The sequence below is a fragment of the Protopterus annectens genome, chromosome 3.part1 (genome assembly GCF_019279795.1).
Source record: "Protopterus annectens isolate FY-2018-M chromosome 3.part1, PAN1.0, whole genome shotgun sequence".
Classification (NCBI taxonomy): domain Eukaryota; kingdom Metazoa; phylum Chordata; order Ceratodontiformes; family Protopteridae; genus Protopterus; species Protopterus annectens.
Window position 1 is genome coordinate 1,615,714,476 of NC_056732.1, and position 18,528 is coordinate 1,615,733,003.

An 18,528-nucleotide genomic window follows, 5' to 3' on the forward strand; every position below is an offset into this window, starting at 1 on the left:
GGATATGTTCCCAAAGAGTGGCATACAGCAACAGTGGTCCCTCTCCACAAAGGTGGTGCCTCACTGGATCCTGGAAACTATCGCCCCATAAGCTTGACTAGCTTGGTCTGCAAAGCTATGGAAAGGATCATCGTGGACCTCATAAATAAAGATATTGGGGACCTACAGACACTGGATCCTACCAAGTTCGGCTTTGTTAAGGGCAGATCCTGCCTCTTAAACCTGGTCGATTTCTTTGAAACAGTCACTAAGGCCATTGACGAGGGGAAGGTGGTCCACACAGCCTATCTGGACCTTGCAAAAGCCTTCGATACAATACCCCACTCGGGCATTATAGATAAGCTCACCAGCTTAAATATAAACCCCTATGTCACTAGATGGGTTGCAAACTTGCTCAAGGACAGAATCCACATGGTTAGGATTGATGGAGCCATGTCAGACTCCAAACCAGTTAAAAGTGGCATCCCACAAGGCTCAGTCCTGGGACCTCTCTTGTTCGGTATATATTTCTCGGAGGTACAGGTTAACACGGAAGGACTGTGGCTGACCAAGTTCGCAGATGACTGCAAACTGGGTGCCATAATAGACTCTCCAGCCGACACAAGCATCTTACAAAAGGGCCTCATAGAAACAGACAACTGGTGCCAGAGCCATCGCCTCAAGCTAAATGCCAAAAAGTGTATAGTCATCCCCTTTGGCAAAAACAAAATGCCCACAAATTACCACATAGGTGGTAATCCATTAAGTATGGAAGAAGTAATTAGGGACCTGGGGACCCAAGTTGATAGCAATCTCTCATTTGACAACCACGTGGCCAAAGTGGTTAGAAAAACATTTTAGATAGCCCACCTAATCATGAAGGGATTCAGATCTAGATCAGGGGAGGTCATTGTGCCTCTTTACTCATCCCTCATCAGGCCCATAATTGAGTACAATGCAAATTTTGGGATGTACCTTACCAGACACCTGCAGCAACTGGAAAGACCCCAAAAGTACCTCACCAAGAGGATCAAAGGGCTCAGACAGATGCCATATGCTGCCCGGTTAAAGAAACTCCAGTTCTACTCAGTGGCATACCGCCTGCTCAGAGGCGATCTGTGCCTGACGTATAAAGCCATGTCCAACCCGGAATTAATGGACATGCTGCACCTCAGAAAATTCAAATCCCATCGAGCTATGCGCCCGAGAGACTTGAACCTCAGCACTGAAATAAATAGGACATGCTGGAGGGACAGATTCATAACCCAGAGGCTCCCTTCACTCTGGAATAAAATCCCAGTCCAGGTTAGGCAGAGTCCCTCATTGACTCTCTTCAAGAGGAATCTTGATGAGTGGATGGGAGATAGTAGGTTTAGCCTGGGTATCACTTCTGTGTCACTGTTAGACAGAGGCACAGTATACTAACCTCAAAAAAGGGCATAGAAAAATTCATTTAAAATGGGTGGCGAAAGCCAAACACACTCTGGCTAGGCTTATAAATGCCCTAGGGCAGATAGCCTAGTAGGAACCTATGAACCTATGAACCTACATATCTATATATATATATATATATATATATATATATATATATATATATATATAGAGAGAGAGAGAGAGAGAGATCAAGATATTCACTAAAGAATATCAAAGGTTTAAAACTTCGAATTTAATATGATCGAGACCATATGATCGAAGTTTCAAAACTTAGAAATTCTGAAATAAATCCAAAAACAAAACCATGTTCCTCAATGTATTTGCATGGTGGGGGCAAGCCGCCCTGCACCCCACACATCCCCTGTGATTTAAATATACCAACTATGAAATCACACTACAGAGAGGAGAAAGAAAAGTCTCCCATTCCGCACTGCAAGTGGAATTCATAAACTCCAATGCCCTGGATCTACTCATCCACACCTCCACCAGGGGCAACAATATCCTAGACCTAGTCATTACCAACACGAGTGACCGGTGTTCCACACCTAAAGTCAACTCCTCATTGGTCCGATCCAACCATAAGCTAATCACCCTTGATATCCACATCCCGCCCCCAACCCCCATTAAGGAAACCATGGTAAAGAATTTCTCCAAAACCAACTTCATGCTTCTTAAGACAGAAATGGTGAACTTCTTGACACCCATGCAGATGGACAATACAGTTACAACTGCTGAATCCTACACAAATGCACTCTATAAGCTCTTACACGAGTGCATGGATCATGCTATCCCAAACAGAACCAAGATGCTATCCTCCAAAAAAAGGAAGCCAATCTGGTGGTCCCCTGCCATAAACAGACTGTACAACAGAAGGAAGAAACGTTTGCAAAAGAGAGTAAAATCCCGTGAGTGGAGGAGCTCCATGGTCAGCCTCAGTAAGAAGCTGAGATCCCTTATAAGATCCTCCAAAGCTAGCTAAGAAAACAAAATTGCCACTAATTCTAAGGACAACCACAAAGCATTCTATAGCTTTGTCAAGAATCTCGATGTCAACACCCAAATCTGCTCTGAGTTACAACACAAAGGCCAGAAAATTACAGAACCAACTGATATTGCCAACATCCTGGCAGATAGGTTCAGTGCTAACTTTACCCCCCCCCTCACCCCTAAAGGGCCCATATCTCTACAGGAAGAATGCAAAGTCCCTGTAATCACAACTACATAGGTAAAAGCCGCACTCTCTAAAGCCAAAAACACAGCATCCATGGTTCTGGACAATATCTCAGGCTGCGTTTTACATGAATTTCAGAACGAACTGGCTCCCCACTTAAGCACCATGTTCAATAATAGCCTCACATCAGGCTTTGTGCCCACTGAATGGAGCACAGCAACAGTTATCCCACTCCACAAAAGTGGAGCCACCACTGATCCCGGGAACTATCGACCGATTAGCCTGATGAGCCTTGTCTGCAAGGCCATGGAACATATCATCATGGAACTCAAACAAAGACATTGGTAACCTCCAAACTCTGGATCCCACCCAGTTCGGGTTTGTGAAATTCAGGTCATGCCTCCTGAACCTGATCGACTTCTTTGAGGCAGTCACCAAAGCCGTAGATGAGGGTAAGGTGGTTCACACAGCCTATCTTGACCTCGCCAAGGCTTTCAACACCATCCCCCATTCTGGAATTATAGCTAAACTCACTAAACTAGGTAAAAATCCCTATCTCACAAGATGGGTTGCAACTGGCTCACTGACAGAACCCACACTGTAAAAGTTGCAGACTCCAAATCTGACCTCAAAGCAGTGACAAGTGGAGTACCACAGGGTTCCATCCTGGGACCTCTTCTGTTTGGTATCTACTTCTTTGAAGTACAGGCTAACACAGAAGGCCATTGGCTAATGAAGTTTGCAGATGACTGCAAACTAGGAGCCATATTCAAGTCCCCAAATGATGTGGACATCCTACAGAAGGGCCTCGCTGAGACAGATGCCTGGTGTCAGAGCCATGGCCTTAAGCTGAATGCCAAAAAATTGCAGTGTCATCCCCTTTGGTAAAAACTTTGTACCCATGAACTACCACATAGGCAGCAATCTACTTAACACCGAATGTGTGATAAGAGAGCTTGGGACCCAGGTGGACAGTAGACTCTCCTTTGATAGTCACATCGCCACAGTAGTCAGGAAGTCCTTCTACATGGCACACCTCATTATAAAAGGGTTGTCATCCAGGAAAAAAGAGGTCATTATTCCCCTCTACTCGACACTCATTAGACCCATTATAGAGTACAACGCCCCTTTTGGAATGTACCTCACAAGACATCTGCAGCAGCTGGAAAGGCCACAGAAGTACCTCACAAACAGGATTACTGGCCTCAAACAAATGCTCTACACTGACCACCTCAAAAAACTCCAGCTTTACTCCGTAGCATATCACCTACTCCGAGGTGATCTCTGCCTAACATATAAAGCTATGTCAAACCCAGAGCTGTTGGACATGCTACATCTAAAGAAATCCCAATCCCTCTGAGCTACATGCTCTAGGGAACTAAACTTTGTCACCACAATAAACAGGACATGCTGGAGGGATAGATCCCTGTCCCAGAGACTTCCCATACTCTGGAACAGGCTACCCATCTATGTCAAGCAAAGTACTTCATTAGCACTCTTCAAGAAAAATCTTGATGAGTGGATGGGAAATAGGAAATGCACCCTGGGGATCACTTCTGTGTCTCTGCTCGACGGTGGCACAGGAAAATAACTTTCTTGGGTGGCGTAAGCCAGGGAACCTTGTTGGCTAGGTTTACGTAGGCGCTTGGACTGATAGCCTAGTACCTACCTATGAACCTATGTATGGAGATGTCCGTTCAGAACGTTTGAAGTTTTAAAACTTCGATCATATGGTCTCGACCATATGAAAGTCGAGGTTTTAAACCTTTGACATTCTGTGCTTGTGTAAGTCCAAGTCTAAATGACCAAATATCCATTTATCCATTGTACCTACATTAAAGTTAAATGCAGATATATATATATATATATTCCCAAAGGAATGAGATGATCCCTCTTCTCTTGCTTTACCTAATATGGCTTCTTAAATTCGCAGCAGGTTGATTAGTTTTCTTTAGTATTAAGATAATGTTGAAAGGTCTACAACTTCATACAGTAAAGATGTTTTGTAACAGCATGTAAATCATTTGAGAAGATGGCATCTACAAAACAAGGAGCCCCAATGGTTTATTTCTTTGCATCACAGCTCCAGCATCTGGAGTTCAAAACTTATCTCCATGCATGGCCTTGAAGCATCTTATTTATATCACTCACAGCTGCTGCCTCTGTCACTTCTCACCAACACTTACCTTTTTATGCAACTCTTCATACCAACCCCACTCATTTCTCAAACACTACAACTCTCCAACTTTTAATAGTCCCTAGTCTCTTCTCCTCTGCTACTTTCCACCTCTTTAAAATAAAGCATCACACCCACAGTAACATAATCAACATGCCTTTCCAGAGACCAGGGCTGAAATTCAAACATCCTTATACATACTCTTGGCTGCCATATTTTATGGCCCATTATTCTCCCCTCTGAGTGTAATACATTCTGCAATTCTCAGATTGCTGTATTATTGTCCTGTATTGTTTTTTTGCAGAACTGCCTTCCTGTCAGTACAACACATGCAGCGCTATTTCCCCACTTTTTATTTCTATGAGAAACAGCAAAGTTATATGAGTCAATTAGCTAGACTAGCCCGGTTAACACATGTAAAAATAAATAAAATACATTAAGTCTTGTTGTTCGATTTCATGTAATGAAGGGGATAGCAGATTATTCGGTCCCACCTTCCACACTCTACTCTTGATGATTTGTTCTACTACACAGATCCTACTTTATCTTGTCTCTGCAGAGTTAGTAACCTACTTGTTATGTAACTCCATTCCCATCACTGTGTACCCTCTTATTCAGTTCCACCTTCCACACTCTACTCTTGATGATTTGTTCTGCTACACAGACACCACTTTATCTTGTCTCTGCACAGAGTTAGTAACCTACAGTGGATATAAAAAATGTACACATTCCCTGTTAAAATGCCAGTTTTTTTTATATAAAAAATAAGACTACAATAAATCATTTCTAAACTTTCCCCACTTTTAATGTGACCTATAACCTGTACAATTCAATTGAAAAACAAACAAATCTGTTAGGGGAAAATATAAAAAATGAAAAATGTACAATAAGCTGGTTGCATAAGTGTGCACAAAATTAAACTAATATGTTGCTGAAGCACCTTTTGATTTCATTACAACATTCAGTCTTCTTGCAAAAGTGCTCCAAAGCTGTCAGATTGCAAGAACATCTCTTGTGCATAGCACTCTGCAGGTCACCCTGCAGATTTTCTACTGGATTTATGTCTGGGCTCTGGCTGGGCCATTCCAAAACTTTAATTTTCTTCTGATGAAGCCATTCTTTTGTTGATTTGGATGCATGCTTGGGGTCATTGTCTTGCTGAAAGGTGAAATTCCTCTTCGTCTTCATCTTTCTAGCAGACGGCTTAAGATTTTTGGCCAAAAGTGACTAGTATTTGGAACTGTTCATAATTTCCTTTACCTTGACTAAAGCCCCAGTTGTAGGTGAAGAAAAGCAACCCCAAAACATGATACTGCCACCACCATGCCTCACTGTGGGGATGGTGTTCTTTTGTGGATGCAAAGTGTTGTTTTTGCGCAAAATGTACCTTTTGGAATTGTGGACAAAAATGTTCAACTTTGGTCTCATCAGACCATAACACATTTTCCCACATACCTTTGGGAGACTTGATGTTTGTTTTGCAAATTTTAGCTGGGCCTGGATGTTTTTCTGTGTAAGAAAAGGCTTCCATCTTCCAACCCTACCCCATAGTCCAGACATATGGAGAATTCAGAAGATTGTTGTCACATAGGGAATTTGCAGACTTTGGATCCAACCCAGTTTGGCTTTGTCAAAGGCAGATCATGCCTTTTAAACTTGGTTAACTTCTTCGAAACAGTCACCAAAGCCATTGACGAGGGAAAGGCAGTCCATACAGCCTACCTCGATCTGGCTAAGGCCTTCGATACAATACCCCACTCGGGTATCATTGAAAAACTCATCAGCTTAAATGTTAACCCATACATCACAAGATGGGTTGCAAACTGGCTGAGTGACAGAACCCACAGGGTCAGAGTTGCTGGCGCCATGTCAGACTCAAAACCTGTCACAAGTGGTGTCCCACAGGGCTCAGTCCTGGGCCCACTCTTGTTTGGCATCTACCTTTCAAGTACAAGCAAACACAGGAGGGTTATGGCTGACAAAGTTTGCAGATGACTGCAAACTGGGCCATAGTAGAAAACACATCTGACACAGATATCCTTCAGAAGGGTCTCACAGAAACGGATAACTGGTGCCAGAGCCACGGCCTGAAGTTAAATGCCAAAATGCATAGTCATACCCTTTGGGAAAAACAAGGTTACCCCTAGCTACCAAATAGGTGGCAATCCACTGAGCACAGAAGAAGTTATCAGGGACCTGGGGACCCAGGTTGATAGTAGTCTGTCATTCGACACCCATGTAGCTAAAGTAGTTAGGAAGACTTTCTACATTGCCCACCTTATCATGAAGGGATTCTCATCTAGATCAAGGGAGGTCATAGTCTCCCTTTACTCATCACTCATCAGACCAATGATTGAGTACAATGCCCCATTTGGGATGTATCTGACCCGACACCTGCAGCAGCTGGAGAGGCCACAAAAGTTCCTCACCAAAAGGATAAAGGGTCTCAAAATCTGTCCTATGCTGCCCGACTGAAAGAACTCCAGCTCTATTCAGTCGCACGCTGCTCAGAGGTGACCTTTGCCTAACATACAAGGCCATGTCAAACCCAGATTTGATGAATATGCTTCACCTCAAAAATCTAGATCCATCAGAGCCACAAGGGCGGAGACTTAAACCTCGACACGGCTATTAATAGGACGTGCTGGAGGGATAGATTCATTACCCAAAGACTCCTATGCTGTGGAACAAAATCCCGGTACATGTGAGGCAGAGCACCTCGCTGGCCTTGTTCAAGAGAAATCTTGACCAATGGATGGGAGATCGCAGATATACCCCAGGGATTACCTCAGTGTCACTGCTCGACAGAGGCACAGCAAAATAATGGGTATAGTTCCCCATACTAAAGGGGTGGCGTAAGCCACAAAACGATGGGCTAGGCTTGTAAATGCCCTCGGGCAGATAGCCTAGTATAAACCTATGAACCTATGAACCTATGAACATGTAGTACACAACCATTACTTGCCAGAAATTCCTGCAGCTCCTTCAGTGTTGCTGTAGGTCTCTTGGCAGCCTCCCAGACTAGTTTTCGTCTTGTCTTTTTATCAGTTTTGGAATGACGTCCAGTTCTTTGCAACGTCACTGTTGTCCCATATTTTCTCCACTTTTTGATGACTGTCTTCACTGTGTTCCATGGTATATCCAGTGCTGTTGACGTTTTTTTGTACCATACTCCTGACTGCTACCTTTCAACAAGGACTTCACTATGATGTTTTGTAAGCTCTCTGCGAACCATGGCTTTTGCTGTAGCAGGCAACTGAGTAAATGTAAGGAAAATCCTACTAGGACAGCTGAACTTTACTTGGGGTTAATCAGAGTCTATTTAATTGATGGCAGGTGTGTACCCAAGAAGGGTGAATGCTGTAATTAAATCAAAAGGTGTTTCAACAAAGTATTAGTTTAAGGGTATGCACACTAATGCCACCAGCGTATTGTACTTTTTTTATATTTTTTCCCCTAACAGATTTGTTTTCTTTTCAATTGAATTGTACAGGTTATAGGTCACATTAAAGGTGGAAAAAGTTTTGAAATTAATTATTGTGGTCTCATTTTTTTATATCACAAAACACTGACATTTTAACAGGGGTGTGTACACTTTATATATCCTCTGCACTTGTTATATAACTCCATTCCCATTGCTGTTTACCCTCTTAATTCCCACCTTCCACTATCTACTCTTGATGTTTTGTTATGTTACACATACACCACTTTATCGTGTCTCTGCAAAGAGTTAGTAACCTAGTTGTTATGTAACTCCATGCCCATCACTGTGTACCCTCTTATTCAGTCCCACCTTCCACACTCTACTGTTGGTGATTTGTTATGTTACACAGACACCACTTTATCTTGCCTCTGCACAGTTAGTAACCTACAGTGGATATAAAAAGTGTACACACCCTTGTTAAAATGGCAGGTTTTTATGATATAAAAAATAAGACCACAATAAATAATTTCAAAACTTTTCCCACATTTAATGTGACCTATAACCTGTACAATTCAATTGAAAAACAAACAAATCTGTTAGGAGATAATATAAAAAAATGAAAAACGTACAATAAGCTGTTTGCATAAGTGTGCACACAATTAAACTAATACTTTGTTGAAGCGCCTTTTGATTTAATTACAGCATTCAGTCTTCTTGGGTAGGAGTCTATCAGCATGGCACATCTTGATTTGGCAATATTTGCCCACTCTTCCTTGCAAAAGTGCTCCAAAGCAGTCAGATTGAGAGGGCATCTCTTGTGCACAGCCCTCTTCAGGTCACCCTACAGATTTTCTACTGGATTTAGGTCTGTGGTCTGGCTGGGCCATTCCAAAACTTTAATTTTCTTCTCGTGAAGCCATTTTTTTTTATTTAGATGTATGCTTGGGGTCATTGTCGTGTTGAAAGGTGACATTCCTCTTCATCTTCAGCTTTCTAGCAGACGCCTGAAGGTTTTGGGCTAAAAATGACTGGTATTTGGAACTGTTCATAATTCCCTCCACTTTGATTAAAGCCCCAGTTCCAGCTGAAGAAAAGCAACCCCAAAGCATGATACTGCCACCACCATACTTCACCGTGGGGATGGTGTTCTTTTGGTAATGCAGAGTGTTGTTTTTGCGCAAAATGTACCTTTTAGAATTGTGGCCAAAAATGTTCAACCTTGGTCTCATCAGACCATAACACATTTTCCCACATGCTTTTGGGAGACTTGATGTTTGTTTTGCAAATTTTAGCCGGGCCTGGATGTTTTTCTGTGTAAAAGGCTTCCTTCTTGCAACCCTACCACATAGTCCAGACATATGGAGAATACAGGAGATTGTTGTCACATGTAATACACAACCAGTACTTTGTAGAAATTCCTGCAGCTGCTTCAGTGTTGCTGTAGGTCTCTTGGAAAACTCCCAGACTAGTTTTCATCTTGTCTTTTCGTCAGTTTTGGAGGGACATCCAGTTCTTTGCAACGTAACTGTTGTCCCATATTTTCTTCACTTTTTGATGACTGCCTTCACTGTGTTCCATGGTATATCCAATGCTGTTGACATTTTTTGTACCATTCTCCTGACTGATACCTTTCGAGAATGAGATCCCTTTGATGCTTTGTAAGCTCTCTGTGAGCCACGGCTTTTGCTGTAGCAGGCAACTGAGTAAATGTCAGGAAAATCCTACTAGGACAACTGAATTTATTTGGGGTTAATCAGAGTCTATTTAATTGATGGCAAGTGTGTACCCAAAAAGACTGAATGTTGTAATTAAATCAAAAGGTGCTTCAACAAAGTATTAGTTTAAGGGTGTGCAAACACAATGAAGTATTAGTTTAAGGGTGTGCACACTGACGCCACCAGCGTATTGCACGTTTTTATTTATTTTTTATATCTTTCCCCTAACAAATTTGTTTGCTTTTCTATTGAATTGTACAGGTTATAAGTCACATTAAGGGTGGAAAAAGTTTTGAAATGAATTATTGTGATCTCATTTTTTATATAAAAAAAAACTGGCATTTTAACAGGGGTGTGTACACTTTCTATATCCTCTGCACTTGTTATATAACTCCATTCCCATCACTGTGTACCCTCTTATTCATTCCCACCTTCCACACTCTAGTCTTGATGATTTGATCTGTTACACAGACACCACTTTATCTTGTCTCTGCACAGAGTTAGTAACCTACTTGTTATGTAACTCCATTCCCATCACTGTGTACACTCTTATTCAGTCCCACCTTCCACACTGTACTTGTGATGATTTGATCTGTTACACAGACACCACTTTATCTTGTCTCTGCAGAGTTAGTAACCTACTTGTTATGTAACTCCATTTCCATCACTGTGTACCCTCTTATTCAGTCCCACCTTCCACACTCTACTCTTGATAATTTGTTCTGTTACACAGACACTACTTTATCTTGTCTCTGCACAGAGTTAGTAACCTACTTGGTTTGTGACTCCATTCCCATCACTATGTACCCTCTTATTCAGTCCCACCTTCCACACTCTACTGTTGATGATTTGTTCTGTTACACAAACACCACTTTATCTTGTCTCTGCAGAGTTAGTAACCTACTTAGTTTGTGACTCCATTCCCATCACTGTGTGCCCCTCCCTGTTCCATAACTGGAAGTATAGATCATGAAAAAAATATTATTTCCTCTCAGCTTCTGTTGCATGGTCCCTGCTACGACAGCATACCTGTGTTGCACTGTGTATCCCATTGTATTTGATTGTTGTAAGTGTACAGATATTTAAAGATTACCAAATTTCTTTTGTTTTTCTTATTTTTTTAATTAGGTTTCCTTGTTTTTATTAGTTCCTATTTTTGTTTAATTCACTTGTATGTGTTGTATATCACTGCCTTTTCCCCTTAACTGTAGTAATTTGTATTGAAACTTATTATTGTAGTTTTTATAGTGTGTATACCTGGTTCCAATGAAAACTTGAGATCTTGATGCTTTCTTTATCTTCAAAAATAATGTGCAGTGAAGAGACAGAGGCATCATATATATGTAAATCAACACCTTTAGTGAAAGAACCACAATACCGTAAGTTATAGGACATACATTCCCATAAGCTATTACATATTTTTAAAGTAATATATCCTAACAGTCTAAATCCCATTTTTTATTACATTACATTTACAGGAAAAATAAGGATGATTTTGACTTTATAAAGACGTGCATTGTGTATAAATTCAAACTTTTCAAATCATGTTTCAGATCTGATATTGAACATTATTTAATATTTTGGTAAACATTTTATGTTCTTCATTTGATTGACCATTTTCCTGCACTTTATAGAATCTATGTTTTCATGGATTTTCCCCTATATACATTGCCGATGTTTACAATTATCATTTTAAAATTGTATTTTTGTGAGATATAAAGTTTTTCTGAGTGTCGTTGCTCCTGTGTTCAATTCGTTCAGAAGAATTGATATAACTGATGTTTGACTCTTTGTGGTTTTGTTCTGCAGGTCTAACACCAGGTCTGCTCAATCTCTTAGAAGATGGCAGAACTTTCAAATGCATGAACCTTCTATTTCCATGACTAAGTTAACTTCATGTGATTTCTCATGCTTCATCTAGTAAATAGTCCTCTGATACCATCCATAAACATGTGAATCTGAGCGTTGCACACTAAACAACCTATGTTATGCATGTAGTAAACCACTGTATCATGCATTTGACCATTCATGTATACCATGTCTCAAAATGTACTTCTCTGGACATTGCTCAAGGTGGTAGTTTTAGTATCACTCTAGTGAATGACCTCTGGGAACTTAGATCAGTAATAAACACATAGTATGCAATATTTTCTTGTTAATTCACCACTCTATACCTACATCATATTGGAAGACTTAGCAAATCTTGGTAAAACAGTTACTTTCCTGCATTTTGGCTGTGGTAACTACTATGCTATTGATCCATCTTCTTATGCACCAGTACTGATGACGCTCATCAACCAGAAGTACAAATGATTTTGGTATATCATACCACATACCTTTAGGAACTTCTATAAAAATACGTTTTTTCAAAATCTTAAATACTCTCTCCACTTCATGCTTTCGAAGTTTTCTTAGCAGTACTGTAATGTATGAAAAGCTGGGTATGAACTTTGTCAGATACTGAATCATTCCAGCAAATTTGGCAAGATTTTATTTTTTCATGGCTTCTTTATATTAGATATAACAGTGATATTTTCTAAGTCTGAGTTCAGACCCTCTCATGTCAAAATATAGCCCATATGTTTGTGAAAGGTCACATGCTCTTACACAGCTTAAAATATTTCTGCATTGGCCTGAGAGCTTGTTCCAATATTTAGCCATAAAGTAATTTTGAGTCTATAATTTTAAACTTTTCTATGTATTTATATTGATTTTGCCTTTTGCTCTGTATTGCATGCTTTTTTTTACTCTTTTTAGAATGAATAAATCACAAAACTTTTGACAGAATTATTTTGTCATTGCATACATTTTAAAGCACTTTTGGCTGCCACAGAACCTTGGAAAGCCTTAAATATTCTGCATTTCTTCTTCTCATGCCTTTAAACACATCATGTATACCAGGATTTATTTCTAACTGTGTGCGTGCTTCCTGATATCACCCCATATATCCCACTACTTTCTATATTTACATTTGCTGCATTTATTTAATTTCTTTCCTCTGATTTATTTTGCTACACCCTATTATCATCCTCATCATCAGTCATAGCTTTCATTTTACAAACATCATGGTCCAGAGGAAATAATTTTCAGTGCATTTTGTCAGCATACCCATTTTGCAGCCATCCAGTTCTTTATCTAGCTGACTTTCAGATTCTCTTAATCGTGTATAAGTTTATTTATAATGCCACATAATGCCATCTCTTATCAGTGAATCATTCAAGTGAAAAAATCCATGGCCTTAGCTCAGTATTAGTTCGTTCACATGCGCATTGATATCTTCCTTAGTCCCACGATTCTGATAAGGAATAGATGCCTTGCAAATTGTTTTATTTGGGACTGAACATGCTTAAAATTTCATTTCTCTCTCGTAAAGGCTACGTTGTCTTTTTCCTTTTCTTTGATACTAAAATGTTAAGTTTACAGATGACATTATGTGACATATTGCACACTACTTTCTGTCTATTTTTTTTCTGGAAGTTTGCTACCGTGAGATACAGCTCAAGCTTATGCATTCAAACACTGCATTTTTCAGAAAGGTCTGTATTTAGCTTTTGAGACACAGGGGTTGTATCGCAGACATATTCACCAAGAATATGAGTTGTAGCAATAGGAGAATCAAAGCAGATTGTTAGTGCAGTTTTTCTTTTGTTCTTCTAAACAAAATATGAAAAATGTGATTACTTTCTGAGGATGAAGTGCAACATGAAAAAAATCTTGAGGTTTAGAACTTACGAATAATTTGAAAGGTAAAAGGAGTTTAGCATTCATACTGCTAAAATACCAAAGATGGACTGTTGTGATTATATGAAAATGTGAAACAATAAATGCTTTCCGGGCTTTTCCTACTTGCCTTGAGAGAGCACAGTAGAAACAATTCTCTTCTGTTGACGTTAAACGATGCTAATCAGGAAGTTGATCTTTTGGTATCATTTAATTCATTTTCTTGTTCTGAAGCACAGGCCTATGTGACATACAGCAAAGATACAGCAGCATGAGGTACATTAATGCTCCAAGAGCTTTAGTGAATCATTTAGAATTCTGGCAGTCACAGGTCATCCTCTTATGATATCATCAATTTCTATGTTAATATGCATTATAATTTAGTAAATGATTGACTTATTTGGTTTGTTTCCTTGATTGATTGCCTGAACAATTAGCTAATATTCAATCTAAACAGTTCTTCAATTTTCAGATAATTTTGTGCAGACTTTTTTTGCATAATGACAAGTAGGATTTCTTCAGCAATAAACATATTAGCATTCTTCATGTTTTTTTTATTTCTTCATAGTAAACCAATACATATAATTAAAAATAAATCAGGTTGTTCTTCCTGACAGGAATTCTATTAAGTTCATATTTTGTTATTCATATAAGGCATGTTAAGTTTTTTAGGTAATCTGTAATATTTACAGTAATTTAGTTATAAGGAAAATGTTTCAGGATATCACAATTTCTTATTACTTGATATCATTGTTTCCTTAATGTGATTATCACATAGGTCTGTACTCCTTAGAAGACTGCATAAACATGAACTTTCCACATAGACTATAATTTCCAGTCAGTAGTATGAATGAAGCCGATGTAACATGTAGCAGTTTAGCAGCCGTACATATGATGTCACTCCAAAAAGTATAAGTAAATGACATCATACATACGACCAACAAGCCACCACGCAAAATATTCCATGAAAAAGTACATAATAAAAGAAAATCATAGATTAATGAAAGATCGTTATTACATTAAATCAGGATTTATAAAACTGTAGTCTTACATTTTCTGTACTCTGTAATTATACGCATCCATTGCAGCTCGCAGTTTTGCAGGTTTCAGGTGTTTGGGAAATAAACTTAAAAAGTAATCAGATTTTTGTAATACATATATTTTACAATACTATTTCTTAAATGTCTTAGAGGTGATAAATAATACACTATTTTGTTATTTTTTTCTTTTGTATTTGAAGAATCAAAGCAGTGTTAGCAGGAACAAAAAGTTTTCTTCGTCCACATTCACTAACTGCATAAAAAAAAGTATTAATTTTTCTTATGCACAACTTTTTTTCTGACATTTAACTGAATTCTGCAGGTGCTGCACTCATCTCTCTTCAGTGTAGGGTAGTTATCAATTTATCCTTTGCTTCTGCAGATCGCTGTTAAGTCATCAACCTCAAGGCTTCAAATAGAACATGATAAGGCCACAATTTCTCTTTCTTACTTGTGAATCTTTTCTTTGCAACATTTTCCTTGGTAGCCAACAAAGTTGTGGCAGTCTGCTGTGAGTTTGCTTGTTTAAATACTGCAGTTCTAGAAACATTTCATCTCTTCTACTTACTGTGGACCTATTTGATATTTTCCAGAAGACTACAATTTGTTTTCATATAAGAAATTACTAATAACTCTTTTCTTATAAACAATTGTGTTCTAGACTGCACTACTCCATACTCTTTAATAATCCACATTAGCTTTGATTTTTGTATGACAAGTTATCCCCTGTACTTAGTAGAATTTGTATTAACCTACAGTATTCTTAGTCATGGATCGGATGGGACTTTTAATTTCTTTGTTCTTCCTCCTTCTCCAGAAATAGACTGTGGACAATGTCATTTAAATTCATTAGATTGACTATGGACAGATGTCACTTAAATTTAATTGAAAGTAATCTTGTTTCTTCACTGATATTTAATCAGGTTATACTGTTGAAATTCAGTGCATTTTTGTTTACATATATTTCTTATCAGAATACTAGTACGTGGTTTTACATCAGACTTTAGTCATATGGTTTTCTCACTACTGGAGTGTAATGTCGAGATGACAATTATGCAGTTAATAATCCTTATAAATTATATGCAGAGAGAAATCTACATTTTCCTACAACATTGTGTTTCTTCAGCTGTTTTTTTTTTTTTTTTTTTTTACATCATGTAAATCAAACCAAGTCTATATTATGTAGTGGAAGGTACTAAATCTCGACTAACCTTTCATCAACATATATGTGTCGAAGGTCCACTTGAGCGAATGGCCACATCATCGATTTCTTTCCAAGGGAAAGAAATCAGTAGGCCAACTATGCACAACACAATATAGCAAACACTATGGCGTGGGGGGCTCTGCTCATACAACATATAACTAAATATACTAACTCCGAGATTGCACTGCAGTAAGGAAAAGGGCAGATTTAAAACAACAGCCAACCAATTTCTTTCCTTTGGAAAGAAATCGATAATAGGCTCTTCGCCCAAGTGGACATTCGATACATATGTGTTGATGAAAAGGTAGTCGAGATTTAGTACCTCCAGCTACATAATATAGACCCTGTCAAACCAGTAATGACCACCTTCTACTTTTATTCCTACTATTTTCACTTGCAAGTTATATTCATCTGGCAGTCTTGACAAAAAAAAAAAAAAAAAAAAAATATATATATATATATATATATATATATATATATATATATAAATATATGTGTGTGTGTGTGTGTATCTATACATTTGTTTTAATACTAAGTTGCAGAATCAGTTGTGATCTTATAATTTTTTTTCATTGCTATGACTTCAGATAATTTCTTCAGAGCAGTGTGCCTCCTGAAACAAGATGAAGGAATTGCATGATATGTTAGACCAAATGCTAAACTGCCTTATGCTAAATTAATACTAAATACTACATGACAATACCTTCACTATCCTAAATATGTTCAACTTACAAAACTTAAAGCTGTGCTCAACAAAATTGCAAAATTCTCCTCTAACACTTGTATTTATTTATATTTATTTCTCATTTGTTAACCGGGTTAGTCCAACTGAGTAAGAAGCCCATTTTCAGTAGAGCCCTGAGGAGAAAAGCGAAAACAATTCATGAAGGATATAATACAATTTATATTTGTAGGATAGCAATTACATTTGAGGTTCACAACAAGATACAAATAATTGTTAACATGGAGCAGAAAAAGCAATTGCATTCGAAGTTCACAACAAGATAATCAGATAGTCAATATAGAGCAGAGGCAGACATTAGATAAGTAGCAACTGGCGAATGCAAATGATTGTTCAGAGCAAAAGCAAATTATATACAAGTGAGGGTAACAAAGCATTACAGATACCATCCTTATAGACTGTTTTAGCTAAAAGTGATATAGCATGAGAGTGGAGAATATTTACTAATTAATTTAGTTAGGAAGAGAAAATGCAGGAATAGAGCAAAAGTCTTAGCTCCTCTGTAGAAAGTCTACAGGGATGTGATCATTGCATAACTATTCATACATCTGGGTGATTGAAAGTATGTACAAAGTCTCTCAGTGATACAGCTGAAATAAATCTGCAAGCTTTCACAAGTGCCCCATCAGTCATATTGAATCACCCGGTATATCCATGGAATGAACTCAAGATTTTCAAATACATCACTTGTCATTTACAAATCATGTAATCATCAAAGTGATTCATTTTTCCAATTTAATGCAAATAACAGGAATACATTTTTACATTCAGGAAGACCCCTTTTTTTTCATACCAACAATCAAATCTCTACTGAAGGATCATCTTTTCTAATGCTGGTTCTGTAACTGTGAGATTACTTACTCAGAGAGCTTTACATATTTTCATTACTTTACCTTACCAAACTCTTGCCACACAAGTACATCACTGGTATCTATGTAAACGTTCTCAGCATCCATTGGCTATCAGTTTTTTACATAATGTGTCCCTTTTCCTTTCCCATCTTCTGCATCTTCCTGTCTGGCACACATGTGAGATTTCCTGGGAAGGGCCCACAATCAGACACCATCCTATTTTTTTTGTAAGCCCTACTTCCTATTATTTTCCCTTTCTGTCTACCTGGTTTGTTATACTTCCTCATCTCTTCTTTTTCTCCTTGAAATCTATCCTCATCAATTATTATTATAAATTGTGAGGGAGAAAGTCTATGGAATATGGTAAAATTAATCCAGCAATCCATGGTAACTTAAAGGATAGACAAAGAGTGTAATCTGGAAAGATATATAGAAATTCTCAGAGTGGAAGTACAGCACTATTAGAAAAACTAAAGTTAACAGTGCACATTTAGATACACTGGCTTGGCTTAAAATAGTGACACTGACAGTTAGTCAAGTATTTATGAACCTATTACTAAAAATGACTTTGAGCTCTTGAGATCCCACACCCTGCATCACTTAACTCATTACATCTGAGTGATGCATCCAGATGCATCTGCAGTTAACTCATACTGATGCCTCTAGGCATCAAGTATTGCTTGTTCATATTTGTATCAGTAATTCCAAAACTATGCTATGTAGAAGGTTTTAACATATTTCATCTTAATACATACACAATGGCAAACACAACTGCATTAATATCTGACCTCTGTCTTGTGCAGGTAAATAGATATTAACTGTTGCTTTTTGTGATAAAAATTTATATAGATATCATTTTAATATTTTTCTAAATATCTCAAAAACAACCATCACAGACAAAAGTCCTTAGCCTCTTATGAAGGTTTTCAGATATATGAATAAAATGCTGCTGACAGTATGTGAGCAACTTGAGTGGTTGCTGAGATATTGTAAGTTGTTTACAAAATATTGCAAATGTAATAGTTACTACATTTATAAAATTTGTTTTAAGACCCAGAACCTAAAGAATACT

General features: G+C 38.2%; 1 protein-coding gene across 3 annotated transcripts in view; it reads right to left on the bottom strand.

Annotated features, from left to right (window-relative positions):
* Positions 1-18,528, bottom strand: part of CALCR (calcitonin receptor) — a 2,888,559-nt gene that overhangs the window by 1,445,451 nt on the left and 1,424,580 nt on the right. The gene's annotated exons all lie outside the window — the stretch shown is intronic.